Raw genomic sequence first — 18,532 nt, 5'->3', positions numbered from 1 at the left:
TGAATCCTCCCATTCTTCCCTCCCTCCCATTTTCCCCTTATTCCCCTCCCCTATGACTGTTCCTGAGGGGGATTACCTCCCCCTGTATATGCTCATAGGGTATCAAGTCTCTTCTTGGTAACCTGCCATCCTTCCTCTGAGTGCCACCAGGTCTCCCCATCCAGGGGACATGGTCAAATATGAGGCACCAGAGTTCGTGTGCAAGTCATACCCCACTCTCCACTCTACTGTGGAGAGTGTTCTGTCCATTGTCTAGATCTGGGTAGGGGTTTAAAGTTTACCGCCTGTATTGTCCTTGGCTGGTGCCTTAGTTTGAGCGGGACCCCTGGGCCCAAATCTGCCTATCATAACCCTACTACACATTTCAAATGTGAACATTCCATGCTCACATCCTAGCCGCTCTCACCTCCAGCTCATGGCTTCCCTTCCCCCAGCCACTCATTCTCCTCAACCCTGCTATGTTGTCTATATAGTCTCATATTCACTCATTCCCCCACCTTTAGCCATACCATGGAGCACTCAATGACAGTTCACAAGAAACAGTTCATTCACAAGAAGCAGATTTCCTTACTCTATCTTGTTAGGTCTCAGAAATCACAGCAGATGGCTGAGGTGCCTATTAATTTATCGAAGCTGATGCTGGCCAGTTCTCCCACTACCCGTGGCTCCTCCCAGCTCTCCCAGCACCACCCACTACCTGTGGCTCCTCCCAGCTCTCCCAGCACCACCCACTACCCGTGGCTCCTCCCAGCTCTCCCAGCACCACCCACTACCCGTGGCTCCACCCAGCTCTCCCAGCACCACCCACTACCCGTGGCTCCTCCCAGCTCTCCCAGCACCACCCACTACCTGTGGCTCCTCCCAGCACTTCTCACCTGAACTCCTACCTTAACCTCTCTCCAGGGGAGCTAGGCTTCCACTTCCCTTCCCCAAGCCTGATCTCTATATAACTCATCCATTTTGGCTACCCTGTTCTCTTGCCTCTTGGCCCAGGCCACCTCTCTTGCTCTTCTCTCCGCTCTCATGGTCCGGTTTAGTCTGCGGGCCGTGTTCAGCATGGACTCTCCCCTCTGCCTGCTTTCCTCCTTATGCCTACAATAAAAATCTTCTCCATACTTTTAGGAGTAGCCATGTCTTCCTCCTTTTATTTCATTTTTTCATTCACATCCCAACCCAAGGTTGCCCTAGTCACCCATCTTTTCTCTTTTTCCTGTCATATATTTTTTCCTCATGCTTTTACCCTCCTGAGATATTTTCATCTACCCCACTCCCTCCCTCAAGGCTCAGGGATCTAAGTTGAAGAGTAGGCAGAAAACAGAAGTGACCAGGGTGGCTAGGTGCAGCCCTGAAGTAAGAGGCCCTTCCTCTGCCCAGGGAGTCGCCTGCCTGGCATGCTGGAACATCAGGCCCCACCTGCCTAACTGCAGTGGCACTTAGTTCTCTGGAAGGAGTCGCTTATCAATATTAGCCCAGCTACTGTTCCTTACATCCTCTTAGCAACCCTGAAAACTGCATGGCAATCTCCTTTTTACCCACGAGAAAACTGGGGCTCAAAGGGCCTGTGGTTAGCGAGAGCCTCTAGAACACAGTCCCTATTCAAGATCAGAACGAAAACCAAGAGATAACTCAGGCTCTTACTCCAAGAAAGTAAGGCTCCTCTCAGACAGTACTCATGCCTGGGAAGTCAAGACCTCAGCAAGTTAAAAACCCAGCTGTGCTGACCCCTGGACGGTCAGCAGTAGGCACAGGAGGGCCGGCAAGCGGAACCTACAGATGACCCCTACAGGAAACAGCAAGAAGCGTGCCTTGTTCTCACACTGCTTCGCTACCACAGTGGCCCTAAATCACTGTTTACTGAGCACTTACCCCACATCAACCATCTTACTCATGTGAGCACATTGTAAGGGATCTTCCTAAACTGCATCTGTGCATGAAGCTGTGGCAGTTACTTCCCTGAGTGTCATGAGCAGGGAGTCATGAGGTAGGGTGCCCTGCTGCTCTCATGAGGTTAGTGGAAGGTACTGAGGAAACTAAACGCGGTGATAGGGAGAACACAAAGTTGTTAAGAAAGGATGGGGCTCGATGCAGGGAAGAGAATCAAGAGAAAGCTACTCTGAACCATCAGAGGGAATCACGTGATTCCAGCCCACTTAGTAATGTGAGTGTGAAGACGTCCAGGAAGCGATCCCATGCAGCTAGAGCAGAGCTTTTGTGAAGAAGAGAGGCGGAGCCCGGAGGTGTAGACCTGTAATCCCAGCTACTCAGAAGGCTGGGGTAGGGGAGTCACAAAGCCAAGACCAGCCAGAGCAACAAGGAAAAGCAGGGCTGGAGAATACAGCTCAGTGCAAGGCCCTGGGTAGTGGGTGGTGCTGGGAGAGCTGGGCGGAGCCACGGGTAAGTGGGTGGTGCTGGGGGAGCTGGGCGGAGCCACGGGTAGTGGGTGGTGCTGGGAGAGCTGGGCAGAGCCACGGGTAAGTGGGTGGTGCTGGGAGAGCTGGGCGGAGCCACGGGTAGTGAGTGGTGCTGGGAGAGCTGGGCGGAGCCACAGGGAGTGGTGGTGCTGGGAGAGCTGGGCGGAGCCACGGGTAGTGGGTGGTGCTGGGAGAGCTAGGCGGAGCCACGGGTAGTTGGGGTGCGGGTCAAAGCCATGGGTAGTGGGTATGCTGGGAGAGTAGGAGGTAGAGGGGAGTGAAGCACAGGAATAGGACTGTGCCAAGGAGCTTAGAAGTACAGAGTGGTATGAGTCTTTACGCAGGGAAGAGAAGTGATAAGATCTGTGCTTCAGTGTAGCCACTATGGCAAGAGCGATGGACAGGTGGGAAGGACACAGTATGTAACCTGGCATTGTCTAGAGAGGAGACTGTTGGTTTGACTGGACTCACAGTCATCTAGGAGACACGCCTCAGGGTATTTGTAAGGTTGTTTCCAGAGAGGTTAAAGTGAGGACACACATTCTGAATGTGGGCGGAGCCATCCCGTAGGCTGGAGAATCCTGGACTGAACAGGAAAAGGGTTTAAAATAAGCTGGGCAAAGCCGGGCAGCGGTACTGGCGGATCTGCTTGGAGACATTGCATCCAGAGGGCTCAGGCGCCCACTGCCACAGATGCAGCTACTCTTGCGGCCATGCTGCCCTCAGAGTGAGCCAACAAACCCTTCCTTCATTAGGTTGCTTCTGTCAGCCATTTTGTTTCATCAGTAAGAAAAGCAATTAATAAAATGGCTGAGGCCAACTACCAGTTGAGGATGGGGCTAAGCAGAGAAAGAGACAGAAATTAATTTCATACACAGAGATCAAGCTTCCCAGGGCTTACTTCACAAGACTTAGATACTGGGGCCTCAGCTCACACGTAAGGGTTTCGGGGTTCCATCCACTCCCAACTCAGGAGAGTGTTTATACATGTGGATCAGAGCAGGGGAAACAAATCAAAGGAAGTGCCTTCATCATGTGCACCACCTGTGCTTGCCACGTGATTCAACAGCATGACGTGGATTTCCACAGCTTACTGAGCTGCAGGGCGGGAGACAAGATAGGGAACTGATGTATTTATAGGTGGTAACTCATCAGACTTGAAAAGTGACACTGGCCAGCCCCAGCTTCCTGGGACTTCACTTTCATCTCCTGCTTGGCCACTGTACCCCTTCCCATGGCTCCCACACTGCTGAGAAAAAGCTGCTTGTGGTTCAAACAGAAAAGTCGGAGTCAGCTGTCCAACTGAGTCTCCCAGCACGCGTCTCCTCTCTCACATCCTAAAATATAGCTGCTTCAAACGATGTCAAATTAGACATCTACAGTCATTGCCACTTTGTGTAAATTAAGCCCAGATAACACAGCTGAGGCTTGAGCCCTGAGCCCAGCTAGACAGAGACATCACAAGTAGGAAGCAGAAAGCCAGAAGCAGGCCTTCCAGGCAGCCGCTGTCTTAAAGCAGAAAAAAGAACCTCAAGCACCTTCCTGCCCTGCTTCCTCCTCCCACTTTACCAGCTCACACTGACCAGGGGCAGCCCAATTATTCGGGCCTAGTCACACCCAACTATAAACAGGATGAGAATAACTGAGAAAGAGGAAGTAAACTGACCATTGGCGGTTTTGTCAGCATGTTCCTCTTTCCCGAGATAATGACACACACACAGAGTGTGGCCGCTGCACAGACGCCTCAGGATTTTGCAACTCCACGCTCTGTCTGCTTCCTTGGTGAGCACAGGAGAATGCATTTCCATGTTCACACACCTCCCTCCCTCAGTGCTTTCTCCAGAATGACCTCACTATCTCCTCGGAGAGGTGGGTCTGTCCTCTGCACTGGACCCTGCTTGCGCTCACGGCTCCCTATGCAGTGTGTAGAAACAGTACTGCACAGCTTCGAAGCTACCTCAGAAAGACGGTACAGTTTCTACCTTGTTCATGGGTACACCTTTGCTTCTGCCTTGAGCTATCACAGAAAGTGAAGGGCCTTCAGTGGGCCACGGCCATGATCACTCAAAGCCTCCCAGACAGGAAACACTCTTCAGATGGACGATTATCTACCTGTGGCCTCACTCTGCGTCTTTGCAGCTAAAGCCCAGGACACCAAGAAGTAGACATCCTACTGAGCCCTTTACAAATTCCTGACCCAAGGACCTCTGAGCATAATAGAAGGTTCTTATTCTGGCCAGCTGGTTGTGAAGCAATGGTAATGAAAACAGTAAATGACAATTTGAAAATTCAGTCCTATCTGAGGCTCCTAGAGAAGCAGCTGCTCTACTTGGTTTTGTTTGTTTGTTTGGTTAGCTGGTTTGGTTTGGTTTTTTGAGTTTTCAAGATAGAGTTTCTCTGTGTAGCCCTGGACCAGGCTGGCCTCAAACTCACAGAGATCCACCCACTTCTGTTTCCCTGAGTGCTGGGATCACTGTCGTGCATCGCTGAGCAGGCCAGGCATTACGCTAACAGCTTACACCCATAACTTCATTTCCTTCCTATTACAATGCTGAGTTAGCAGGTTTGTCCTCCTTGCAGGGGGAAAATTGGGGGAGAGGCCTCAGAGTTTGAGGGTTTTGCACAAAGCCAGAAATAGGCCACACAAAGACAAGCTGCCTACATGTGAAGTGTCATGCCCGTGTTCAATATTTCATGTTTGAGAGCTTCCTGTTTTGTGGCATGACATCAGCGGATACTTGGCCCCATCATGGTAGGGGCCTGCTGCCTGTTGCCTACCCACCCTATGACCAAAACCTCCTAAGTCTCACGCCAATGTTTTTAAGACCTAATTCTTCCACTAAGATCTTGCTTGGAATTCTCCTTCTACCAACTCTGAGGCATATATCCTTGGCAAACTGTTCTATACTGTGCTACATAATTTTCGGATTGTCTGGGGTACTGATGTAGTAAGCCTCCAGAGGACAGAAGGAAGGAGATGAGAACGATGTCTATGCTGAGTAGATGGCAGACGACACACCACATTTCCTACAACATTGTAGCAACAGCAAACACACCCCATTTTCATGAAGACTTACCAGGTAATCAAACTGGTTAAGAACCATAATTCACACACAATGCAAACGCTCCAGGCTGTCACCTGCACATCACCCAGGACATGGAGAAGAGAAATGATCTGAAGGCTACAGAAACAGTACCATATACCACAAATACCACAGACCTCAGGGGCAAGGAGGCCCAGATCCAAAACACTGGGAGGTATCACTCAGAACCACAGTGTATTTTTAATGGCTGTGGAAAGCTGTGACATACCGAATAATACTTCCTGTGAATCATTCTTAACCTCTCTAAACAAGAGCAAGGAAAGTCAGTAGTGGTGACACCCACCTTTAATCCCATCACTCAGGGAGGCAGAGGCAGGTGGATCTCTGTGAGTTCGAGGCCAGCCTGGTCTACAAAGCAATTCCAGGACAGCCAAGGCTACACAGCAAAACCCTGTCTCAAAAAAAACAAACAAAAAACAAAACTAACTAACAACAAGGAGACCAACCTCAAGTTTTGCTCACTCACTGTCCTTCACACTGTGCTATGAAGGCTTTTCTGCCTTTTCTCACATCTCTATGCCTACCAGGAAGAAAGATGAAACTTGTATATGTACCTTTCCAGTCTCCCTCCAGACATAATTCTTACAAGCTTTCTTCCTCAGAAGGCAGTCCCTGGGGTAGGGAGGGCAGGCCTTGAGTATTGTGGAGCAATCTGCTTCCTGATTGGTGCCACGTCCTAAGTAACCAATATGTCCAACTAGCATGACCGGGCAAACTCAGAGTCACACTGATCCCTAAGGTGGAGTGTTCAGGGCAGAAGAAGGAGAATCCACCCTTTTCTCTCAGTGTGGATTGCAAGTAGGCATATGGAATGCAGCAGACATACTAAAAAATGTTCTAATGCCTTATTCCCTGTCAAGAATGAACTCCAGGTGAAAGGGTTTTTTTTTAATCTTTCTTTTGGAGATAAGGAGATGAGTCACAGAGGGAGGTCAAATAGACTGAAAGATATACATATGAATACATATATATACATACATATATATACACATATACATATGTGTGTGTATATATATATATACATATATATATATTCATTCATAGGGACAGTAACAGCATAACAAGAGATTCCCAGAGGTGCAATAGCGAAGCGCTTAACTTGGCATAACCAACAGGTATTAACTACACTTAAGGACTTCTCACTCGACAGGAGGGAAATCATTTCTGGTCCTGGAAACCCAGTTAACCACCTGAGGCTAATGATGCCATGGATCTCTGAGAACCCACTGCTACCACTTTACTAAATCAGCATAACTTTTAACTGCATTCTACATATGTATCCTTATGTTCACAGGCAAACATAGCTCCCATCACTCATCAAGAAGCTTTTATAGCACATGGAGACCACTTCAGAAAACTACAACTGGTCCAAGCATAGAGAACAAGTAACTGATCCTGGGGTACCCAGCCCCAGTAGCACAACTACAGCACAACTCCTGAACCTAAAGCTCAGGCAACGTCTATGAAAAGAAGGCGGGAAGATTGTAAGAGCCAGAGGACCAAGAAATCGGCTGTGAGACTGGGCCTCCTAGAAAAGGCAGGGAAGCTGTGCTGATACTATCTAAATAATATGGCTGCCTAAACAAGACTCAAACAAGGTCAGCACCAATAGACATGCCAATGTGGAAAGAGGAAACCTCACCAGGCCCCGTTCCAAATACTACAGGCGACTAGTGACTGCTGAGAGAGAATAAGTCTTTCCCAAGATGAGCCCTGTAATTGGTTATCAATATCAATACCATTCCTGAACTAAACAGACTCAGCAAGTGTTATTTTTATATGTATGGCTGTATAATAAATGTGTACAGATTGTGTGTGTGTGTGTGTGTGTGTGTGTGTGTGTGTGTGTGTATTAGAATCATTAAAGGAAAATGAGGCCATAAATTTGAGGGAGGGCATGAGAAAAGTTGGAGGAAGAAAAGGGAAATAGATCTTTTCAAAATGTCGTAACAATATAGTCCTTTATAACACAATTGAAAAAGACACACACACACACACACACACACACACACACACACACACAGAGGGGGGGTGGCTGAAAGTCTCTATTATAATGCTTCCAGATGCCATTGATTATTTTAAAAGATTCCAATACCAGGCATGGCTGAGGAAGTCTTAGTGGCTCCTGCCATCCCTCTTGGTAACTCAGCAGAACTAGACAATTAGATTCTATTGCCTCAGACACTATGCACTCTGACTGCAAGAATAAAGGAGTCAGGCTGGGAGTGAGACAGAGACTTTCTTCCTGCTGGCTGGCTGTCATAGTGCCAGAAGATACTAGGAAGCTGCTAAAGGAGAAAAGATGTCAACAGTCTGACCCAGCTGTGTACCCAACAACCTACAATAGCAAACGGACAGCAAGCCATGCACAACTACACAACCTACAATAGCAAACGGACAGCAAGCCATGCACGACTACAAAAACTACAATAGCAATTGGACAGCAAGCCATGCACAACTACACAATACTGGCAATAACTGTTATGGAGGTAACCAATCCCTCTCCGATTGGACTTAAGGCCTGGATTCAGGTTACAAATCCATGCTTGGATTTATGAACAAACAAACAAGACCTGCCTACTATATATGTATGTTTACACCCACAGACAAACGCTACTCTCAGCCTTAATCAGCAAACCCTTCTTTCCAGTACAGAGTGGATGCGGAGATTCACGACTGCTCAAGGGGCTCACCTGTGAATGCTGACTGCTCAGTCCTAAGCAAGACATCTAGAGCATCCCTCCTATGGCTAGGGAGCATTGCAGAAGAGAGGCCAGGGAGAATCTAGGAACTGGAAAATACAGAGAACAGCTGTAAACCTCCATCTTCTGGGCAAGGCACAACTGCAACTGTGAACTCACAGCAGCTGCAGCTGCCTCATTGGGCCTGCACAAGGCTGGGCTCACTGCCGGTCGGGTGTGGGTTCAGGAAGAGCTCAAGACGTGGATCTCCTTGAGGATGAAGGGTAAGGGTAGATTCTGGAGTGTGGGGAATTACTGCCTCATCAGTAAGGCATGGTGGTATGGCCACACACACAGTCCTGGTTAAAATCAGTGGGTCACATAACCCAGTCAGGTCTCAGCTAAAGGTTCACGTACAAGAACCCCAGGGCAGAGCTATGTCCAGTCAGAAGGGGAAGACATTTTAAGGTAAATTTGTCTGACTCTCACTTTTCCTCAGCATCCAGAGCAACAGGGCTTCAAATACTCCCTTTCAATCCCACGCAGTGTCTTCACACAAAGGAGCTCCTCCACTACCTGCTCAAATTCCTTCTTACAAGACTGTCTCTGGGGCTGGCTATGGCCACAGCACCTGAGAGGAGGCCCAGGGTTCAAACCCCCAAACGCACGCATGCATGCACGCATGCACGCACGCACACCGAGTCTCTGCCAAGCCAGTTTTATAGGACTGCAGTCACTGTCCCCTCTCTTTTCCTTCCACTACATTAAGTTCAAAAGTTCCAGAGCAGCGGGACCAAGATTCTCACAGTGAGCCACGGTGAGCCACGGTGAGCCGAGCTGAGCTGAGCCGAGCCGGGGAAACAGCTGGGGATTTCCAGGCTGCCAGCTGGGTGCTGTTTCACCAGCAACAGGCCCAAATGGAAGCATTAGGAATGAATGCTGGAGTCAGTTTTCTCTCACAGTATTAATCCAAATTAGCGTGAGTGGGCACTGCAGGGCATGCTCGGCTCTCCTCCGTGCGGCACAGGCGCCCTGGCATGACACTCAGCTGTAGTGGCACTGCTCCACTTCCTCCCCGCGCTCCACAGCTGAATGACCTCAGGCTCTAACAAAGGTGTCCAAACTCTTTTATATTACTTTTTGGTTTTAAATTTTGTTTAATTCCATAAGCAATTATCTGACATATAGCTATACTCTCTTGGTTTAAATAAAGGCAAAACTACAACACAAACTCAAATGAAAACAAGAGCCCAGTAGAGGAAGGACTTGTACGTTCGCGAAGCTTTTGGAGAGCTGTATGCAAAAACTATGTTCGGTCAGGAGAAATGTGAACGAAAGCAAAATGAGATTCGTGCTGCGCTTTTGGAGGGGCCTGGGCAGAAGGGCTGTGAGGGTTTGCACTTCAGGATCATGAGGTCTGAAGGTGGCAGAGGTGCCTGGGTAGGGGAAGAACACTCGTCCTGCAGTTCCTGACGTGGAAATGACGAACCCCACAGATGGCCCAAGACCAGGTTTACAGTCGGGGTCAAATACATTATACTGGATGCTGGTGTCCCGCAGAGTGCTGGATGCTGGACAAGGTCTCCACTGCAGCTTGTTCCCAGCGCATAGAGTAGAGAAACTCCACCCAGGCACCCGAGGGCTCAGGGCTCAGGCTCTGCCACTCTCCAGCTGTGTGCTCTTAAGCAAAGCATTCAAGCCCCCCGAAATTCAGTTTTCTCCACTTTAACATGAGGGAACTGCCATATATCTTAGTGTGAAGCATTTTTGGTATTGTTTCAAATAAAAATGTTTCTGTTTGTTTGTTTGTTTATGTTTTATTGGTGCTCTTGCTTTGAGATTGGGTGTCATGTAGCCCAGGCTGCTCTGGAACTTGCTGAGGTAGCTGAGGATAGCCTTGAACTCCTGCCTCTGCCTCTTAAGTGCCAAGACTGCATGCATGTGCTGCCACACCTGGACGTTCAAGTAAAATCCTAAAGAACCAAATACAAATATGGTTATTCTTCACCCCATCTCCAGGCCACCCCACTTACTGTTGTCTGTGTGACTGGTAAGCTAAGGAAAATCAAAATAATATCACATCATCTGAAGGAAACTTCTATGAAGAAAACCTGCCTGTGCAGCAGGAGTTCTGCAGCCAGCCTCAGTATGATGGGTCCCTTTCTTTTTTGTCAGCAGTTGTGCAGCAGGAGAGCAAGCTAGTCTTATTACTAACTGCAATTAGAAGGGCAGGTCTCCAACCACACTTACGAGGGGAAGCAGCTCTTTATACAGCTGAGCCGGCAGCTGAGAGACAATTACTCCTCTGGCCCTTGAGTACAGGTAGCCAGGACTTGAGGACTCGACTGCCTGAACAATTAGAACATCTTTTTTTTTCCCACAAGAGCAATAAGCATCTGACCCTTCCACAGAGCACAATAAAGAAAAGGAAGAACTTTGTGTTAGTATCCAAGGACACATACACTTCATCCCCATCACTGACCTTGGCCTTATGTGGCCTTAACATCCTAATTCCTCAGGTGGGGCACAGATCCTCTTTCCAGTATCATCAGCAACATTTTCAACCTAGCTGTGCTCCGGAAAAGGTGACAGGACTGTGACGCCCAAAGAATGGAGCTAGAGCTCAGCGGTGAAGAGCTCACCTAATGCTGCAGCTGGCACGGGGCAGGGTCAGCTCTCCTGCTCTCCTGAAGGTGGCAGGCGAGAGAGCTGGCCCTGAGGTCAAGAGAGCAAGAGAATTGTCTCTGCCCCTCACTGGCTGCAGCACTTGGGAGAGCATGCCCTGCACCTTGTCTGGGAAACACGGTAGAGCTGACCCTGGTGGCAGGGGTGCAGGTGAGGCGCCCCAAGGGTGTGAGCATGGGAAAAGTGGTGGGCTGATCAACTGAGCTACCTCTGAGGCCCAGATGCAGGGCTTTGAGTTGGTCCACCCCAACATCTAACCCCAACTATGAACTGCTAGAGCTCATGAAAGGGCCAGTCCTACAGATCCAAAGCTGCATGGTCTCCATGACACAGGGCAACAACAGGATATTGGAGGAGAACCAGTGACATTCCAGTATAGATATTGTAGCAGGAGCCAGAGGCCTCAGAATAGACCAATGATTCATTTGCAAGAAAAGATGTGTAGACAGAAGAGTATACTATGTGACACACTACAGCGTCCAGGACAAGATTTTTTAAAAATTCTTCTTTTATTTTCTGTTGCGGGTGAGAGGAGGTTGCAAGGGTGGAGAGTGGACAGGGACAAGGAGATGAGTGGGATTGGGGTGCATAATGCGAAAATCACAATGAAGCAATAAAAAGTTTTTTAAAAAAAGAAAACTTGATTGTAATTTGTTTCTTAGAAGTAAAGTTGGAGTTTAGGGGGGATGGTGAGTGACTTCTTTGAGTGTCAATTTTTTTACTGCCTTTTAGCTGTGTGTAGATTTTTTTTTTTAAATCTATAGTGAAACTAGAAAGATCACACCAAAGCACAGAAAACCCCAAATACAAGACAAAATTCCAAAGGCGCCAGCATGGGGTGTGATCTAGATGCTGGGGAGCAAGGGCAGCAGCTGAGGGACAGGCCTGATGGCCAACAGGAGCATCAGGGACTGCCATGAGCTCACCTGGGCAGCTCCACTCAGTCCTCACTCCCATTCTATAAAATCAGACAGGTGATGTTACAATTATTCCTAGTTCACATCTACAGAAACAAAGGCACATGGACTATACCCCCCATACAAGGTCCTCAGCTGGCAGAGTCAGAGGGGACACAAAACCAGGTTCAGGTACAGTTCATGTGACTCATCTCCACAGGAAAAGGGGCCTCACAGGCTAAGACGGGGCTCTAAGAAAAACGACAAACTTGAAACAGTCCCTGCGTGGAATGTATACAGGAAAACACACAGGACTGACTCTGCAGTGCTTAAAGCCATAAATATTTCTGGGGAACCTAGTAGATACTGTGCACCATAGGCTTGGGGAGCACGTATGAAGTAGAGTTCTTGTACGCACAGATGGAAGTAAGCAGACACATTAGACTTCCCTTCCAGATAGGACCACAAAGCAATGAAAAAAACAGAGAATTTCAGCCCACCCCAATTATTCCCAAGTTGTCAGAGGCTGTGGAGCAGGCTTAGATGGGGTGTGAGAAAAGGCGCTCTCTTTGACCTCAGCAGCAGACAACAGCAGTGAAGGAGGGAGGGGGCGGCAGAGAAGAGATCCCTGCCTTCCTCCTGGAGTGAAAGTATTTTTATTATCAACTGAGGGTCCAGCAGAGCCAGCAACTGGCCACTTGTCCTACTCCATTGGACAAAAGGTCCTAAAAGACAAGATGGGTAGCATTTTCCAGGGGACCAAGGCTGCGTCCAGAAGAAACAAGAACCATGATGCTTTTCTGCAAGAGGACCTTGTGCCATCATCAGGAGGTTGTGGGATCTAGCACATCACGTGGCTTCCGAGGAAACAGATCGGCTTGTCAGAGGTGTGACAGTGAAACTAAACCCAGCCAGCGCAGAAGGGAGGCGGGGCCTGACTCCAGCAAAGCAATTCACAGTCAGGTACAGCTACACCTGTGTCTACTGAAAATGATCAGGGATGGGGACGAGCTTCCCCTACCTCTTAGAAAAAGATAAAGTCAAATAGAACAATTTGCTGGGCATGGTGCCTGTGTTGGGTTCAGTCCATCTTCCTCCACATCGCTGCCGTCTTCCGTATTGGCCACAGCTTATAGGTAAGATTTCTGGACGGCACTAGGTACTTATGTGAAAAGATCTGACCTGCTCTTGTTTGTTCTGTTGCTGTGATAAACACTGTAGCCAAAAGCAACTAGGGGAGAAAAGGCCCTTGGTCCCTGTCACAGCGGATCATCAGAGAAGCTAGAGCAGGAACTTGAAACAGGAACCTGAAGGCAGGAACTGAAGCAGAGACCACAGAGGAACACCACTTACTGGTTTGTTCTAGCCATGGCTTGCTCAGCCTGCTTTCTTACATAACTCAGGACCACTTGCCAGGGTGATACCACTCACAGTGGGCTGGACCTTCCCACATCAGTCATTAATCAGGAAAATGCCCCACAGATGTGTCCAAGGGCCAACTCTGAGGGAGGCATTTTCTCCACTGAAGTTCCCTCTTCCCAGACAGCCCTGGATTCTGTCAAGCTGACCAAAACCCAACCAACCAACCAACCAAACAAACAAAAAACCAAAAAAATAAAAAAATATATAACAAACAAACAAACAACCAACAACAACAACAACAACAAAAACTAACCAGGATAATTCCAAATCTGTCTGGCCCCAAGCCATTGTTCTTTCCATGGAAACCTCCAAATCTCCCACAAAGAGGGTGAAGCCTGGGGAAGCAGGAAAGGGAAGGAATCAGCAACTCAGCTTTTACTACATCTAACTCCTGTTACTCACACAGGGCCCCAGGTCCTCTGGAAATTATGTTGGAAAGGACACAGAGAAACACAACACGATGTATATGGTCTTGAGCCCCGTGTGAGGAAGGCCTACTTTGACTCAGAGTGCAAAGGGCAAATATAAGTCAAAGCAAGAGCTGAGTTGAGCCACTGCTGGCCCTTGCTTAGTTCCAAGGACAAACATGACAGCTAACTGTGTCCTGCTTTCAGGATTGCAACTGTCCTTGGTCTGTTGTAAATCCCATCATGATTCATGTGACCAGAGCATCTTCTGTCTCTGCAAGGCCATCTGTCACAGCCTCAGCAGCAATGGGGACAGAGAAGCGCACACTGGCTCCGGTCAACTGTTTCACCATTAAACAATTCGGCAAAGGATCTCTTTCAGGGGATCCCCTGAAAGAGGGGAGTCTGGGCACACTGCAGTCAGCTGTACATAGATAAAGGGTACTCACTACCTGCCGCCAACAACACTGATGCTTACCTCGAATGCTGGGAAGGACCTCAGACACGGTCTCATCCAAAACTCTCGTTTTACTGAGGAGGAATTTAAGCTCTCCAGGAACTTTGAAAGGTGCATTCAACAATGCCTAGCCAGCTGATCTCAAGGGCTATCCCAGGGCACCTCTAAAACAGATGCCCAGTTTAAGATCTCTCTAATGATGATCACTTGTGACCATCTCTCATACTTGTATCAGTAAAACCTGAACCTTCCCATCCTAAAACAAACCTAAAACTGCACAGGTCTGGAGTAGACCGGCCCTATGTTAACAATCTGACTTAGTGAGAGGGACAGAGTGTGGTTCTACAGGAGGCTTCCAGGGTCCCATAGGGACCTCCGTGTAAAGAGCTGTGCTCTCTGGGCCTACAAAAGAGGCCATATTTTTCCCGCGTGCACCAGACAGCTGACCTCATGGCTTTGTGTTCACAGGCAACACTGAGGCACATCACAGAGAGAACAAGGTGAAGCGCCAAGTTAAGGAGAGAAAATTGTCCAAGAGACGCAAAGGAAAGGAGAGAAAGGAGCAGGCTCTTATCTTGCTGTCATCTTTACCTTGAGCGATGACAAGACCGTAGGCCATCTGAAAATGTTGGCCACCACTACCTCCTGCCTGCTGTGTTTACAGAGACTATAGGGATGGGCCGGGAAAATAATATGCTTAACGTTCAGGGTCGTCGTAGCTTCAATTTGAAGTCAGGGAGGCAAGGGAAAGGGTTTTAAGATCCTCCTGAAATCAGCACCCCAAATCACAGCCCAGAAATCCCTTCCATGGTCCTCAACACAGGCAACCTTCTGCCCTGACTCCAGCACAAGCTCTGCTAGTGCCTAAATGATGCCCAAGCTACTCCCTGCCCAAGGTCTAGAGCTACTCCCTGCCCGAGGTCTAGAGCTACTCCCTGCCCGAGGTCTAGAGCTACTCCCTGCCCAAGGTCTAGAGCTACTCCCTGCCCGAGGTCTAGAGCTACTCCCTGCCCGAGGTCTAGAGCTACTCCCTGCCCGAGGTCTAGAGCTACTCCCTGCCCGAGGTCTAGAGCTACTCCCTGCCCGAGGTCTAGAGCTACTCCCTGCCCAAGGTCTAGAGCTACTCCCTGCCCGAGGTCTAGAGCTACTCCCTGCCCGAGGTCTAGAGCTACTCCCTGCCCGAGGTCTAGAGCTACTCCCTGCCCGAGGTCTAGAGCTACTCCCTGCCCGAGGTCTAGAGCTACTCCCTGCCCGAGGTCTAGAGCTACTCCCTGCCCGAGGTCTAGAGCTACTCCCTGCCCGAGGTCTAGAGCTACTCCCTGCCCAAGGTCTAGAGCTACTCCCTGCCCGAGGTCTAGAGCTACTCCCTGCCCGAGGTCTAGAGCTACTCCCTGCCCGAGGTCTAGAGCTACTCCCTGCCCGAGGTCTAGAGCTACTCCCTGCCCGCGGTCTAGAGCTACTCCCTGCCCGAGGTCTAGAGCTACTCCCTGCCCCAGTGAAGAAACTGCAGAGAGGACTCTGAAGGGTGAAGTAGAAAAGGGGACAATGGGGTCCACAGAAACAGGCGAGGGCCCAGGAGCTCAGGGTCCCTCCTGAGACCCAGAGGTTCCTCGGCTTTGCTGGTCACAGCTAAGAAATGAAGTAAAAGAATCCAAAGGGAATGCCAATGATGCCACTTGCCTTCCTAAGGCACAGTCTCACATGGGTGTGGGGGGCTCTCTTTCTGGAACCTTCTCAGACCCCTTTTCTCCCCACTTTCTAGTCACTGAGTGCTCCTCAGATCACGCACAACGCCCGTGTTGAGGCATGTGCCTGGATCATCATTCTCATGTCCCGACCGCCCTTCCTGGCCTTGACTTTAAACTTCAGTGTGAGATTGTTTTAATCAAGGTCCTTCTACCCGATCCCACAGGGAACTCCTGGAGGGCAGAGCCTAAGCCTGTGCTCTAGCTGACTGCTGTACTCATAACACCCAAAGAAAGCCAGGGAGCTCAACAGGACAGTGCAAGCCATAGTCCTGAGTTCTGGCTCCAGAGCTACCGAAGCAAAGGGGAAGGAGGACAGGTAGGGAGGCTGGATGGTACAACAGACAGTCAGGAAGGATTGGAAAGGGAAATCAGCACCCCAAAAGTCAGGCCTCCGGCCACACTGTTTTCTCCTGCAGAGTCACGCTCACCAATCCGGCTTGTCATTTGCTTCACTCTGGCTTTATTTGATTACATCTGTATTTTGGCTACGGAAAGTACCTCCCATCCACCGAGCACAGTGCTCTGGACATGGCTGGCAGCCACTAGCTAAAATTCCACACAGCCTCCTGTGACTGAGGCAAGTCCAAGTTAGCTTTTTTGTTTGTTTCTTTTTTACTATTTGTATACTTTTCCCCAGTAAAATCTTAAAATCTAGTATCTTCTGACTCTTTAAAAGAAGGATCAACCGGGCGTGGTGGCGCATGCTTTTAATCCCAGGGAGGCAGAGGCAGGCTGATCACTGTGAGTTCAAGGCCAGCCTGGTGTACAAAGCAAGTTCCAAGATAGCCAGGGATGTTACACAGAGAAACCCTATGTCAAGAAAACCCAGAAATAAATAAATAAATAAATTAATTAAATTAAATTAAATAAAAGAGGGCTCTTCAGTGTAGCAATGAACTCCAACAAAACTGGAGACAGAGATCCTGAGCACACGAATGCGGCCACACTGGGGGGCCTCTCAGTGGAGATGTGCTCTTTTGTTTTGTTTCTTAAGAGTTATTTGCTTATTTATTTATTCTAGACCTCTCTCTGTAGACCAGGCTGGCCTTGAACTCAGAGATCTACCTGCCTCTGTCTCCCCAGTGCTGGGATTAAAAGCATGCGCCACCATCCCTAGGCTTTTAAGGGTAATCTTCCTCCTCCTCCAGGGAAGTGTGAGGCCACACTGGCCCTGTCCAAGGTGCCTGTGCCTGTGCCTGTGCCTGACCTGTTCATCTACAGACAGGAATGTGACCTCTCTGCAATATATGCTGGAGTCAAGTCTACTGGATCAGCCAGCAAACTCTCAGCCATGGAAAACCCTCCACAGAACCGCAGGCAGAGACTTTGGCTAATGTCTGGTCCAAGTACACACCAGGGTAAGAAAATTCAAGGAAGCCAGCGTGAGGCCAAAGGGAAGATGGCAGTTGAGTCCCCATGCTGTAAGAAAACTCATCTTCAGCTCCCTGAGCTTGTGAACCCTAAGGAAAGTGGCACAGCACACACATGAACACAGGAAAGGGTGTGGGTGTGTGAGCATGAACTTTGCATTGCAAGAGAAGCAGCCAGTCCAGACAAATAACACAGTACAGACAGGGCGGCAGCATGAAGGGCTGAGGCTGGCCAGAGCAGGCTGGAAGCAATTCTAGTGACACAGTAATAGCAGCTGTTGCAGCAGGCCCTGGCAGCCAGTAGCTGACTTCCATGTAGACACTGGACAGCAGGTTAGCCAGGCTGGCACTTGGGAGGACCTGGACACAGGAGGCAGAGGCAATCAAGAACAGGGATGACTATACTGCATAATGCTGCCCTGCCAGGAGCCATCCTGTCAAAGGAGCGCATTAGGCATGAGGGCTCTCTAGGAGGTGATCTGGTATTTTACAAGGTCTGTACCGTGATGCACCCCCAGAACTGCTTCCAACCTCTGACAACCCTGTCAGTTGTGCACTGCTGCATCTCTCTAAAATCTGGCATTAGGGCTGGGCGTCATGGTGCACGCCTTTAATCCCACCACTTAGGGAGGCAAAGGTGGGTGGATCGCTGTGAGTTCCAGGCCATAAAGCGAGTCCAGGACAGCCAAGGCTACACAGAGAAACCCTGTCTTGAAAAACCAAAAAGAAAAAAAATCTGGCATTGGTGTGAACTGTCACTCTCTGGGTGTTTCTGATTGAGCAAACTTCCTACAGGATCTTATTAAAGATGTACTGCTGCTCAGATGAATTAATCCCTGACTATGGAATTCCTGATTTGATTCAAATAGTTTTAAAAGTTAAATTGTTTTAAATTCTCTAAAAGAATTTTAGAGAGTTTGTGGATGTAATTAATACCTTTGTGGCCCTCCAGATGCCTCAATAAGGGATAGCCTTGAAGCAGATTTGTGGCCTCAGATAAGCCTTCATTCCAGATGGCAGCACAAATCCTGATATTCACCATAAATATAGGCAAGTTGGTTTAAACTCACCATGAACCCAAGATATAATGGGGCTACCTAGAAATGTGGAAATTAATCAGGGACCTTAATGCCCAAATATACAAACTGTTCTGTTATAATTCCTTATACTTTGTCACTTTGTAGCATCGTATGCTGTCATTTTAAGTTTACTTTGTTTCTTAGAATGAAAGACAGATAAAATTATTGTCTTAAACTCACTATGAACTAAGAGAGAGCTGGAAAATGTGTAGCCAGGTCAGTCTTAATTGAAAAGACATATATTGTAACTTTTAGACCCTGTTAACCTTTAG

The 18,532-nt window shown here is 48.7% G+C and overlaps 1 protein-coding gene across 4 annotated transcripts in view; it reads right to left on the bottom strand.

Annotated features, from left to right (window-relative positions):
* MAP3K9 (mitogen-activated protein kinase kinase kinase 9) overlaps positions 1-18,532 on the bottom strand; it is a 72,947-nt gene that overhangs the window by 39,384 nt on the left and 15,031 nt on the right. Inside the window, exon 1 of one of the 4 annotated variants that reach the window (XM_084792999.1) lies at positions 572-669. The exons of 2 other annotated variants lie outside the window; for them this stretch is intronic. The gene's annotated coding sequence lies outside the window, so the exon portion shown is untranslated. Of the gene's footprint in view, positions 1-509; positions 670-18,532 lie in introns of those variants that run through there. One more of the 4 variants, XM_084792998.1, reaches the window with a different exon arrangement.

Source organism: Acomys minous (genome assembly GCF_964271855.1).
Source record: "Acomys minous genome assembly, chromosome: 8".
NCBI classification, from domain to species: Eukaryota; Metazoa; Chordata; class Mammalia; order Rodentia; family Muridae; genus Acomys; species Acomys minous.
The sequence above is the reverse complement of the archived record's forward strand: the minus strand, read 5'-3'. Positions and strand labels throughout refer to the sequence as shown.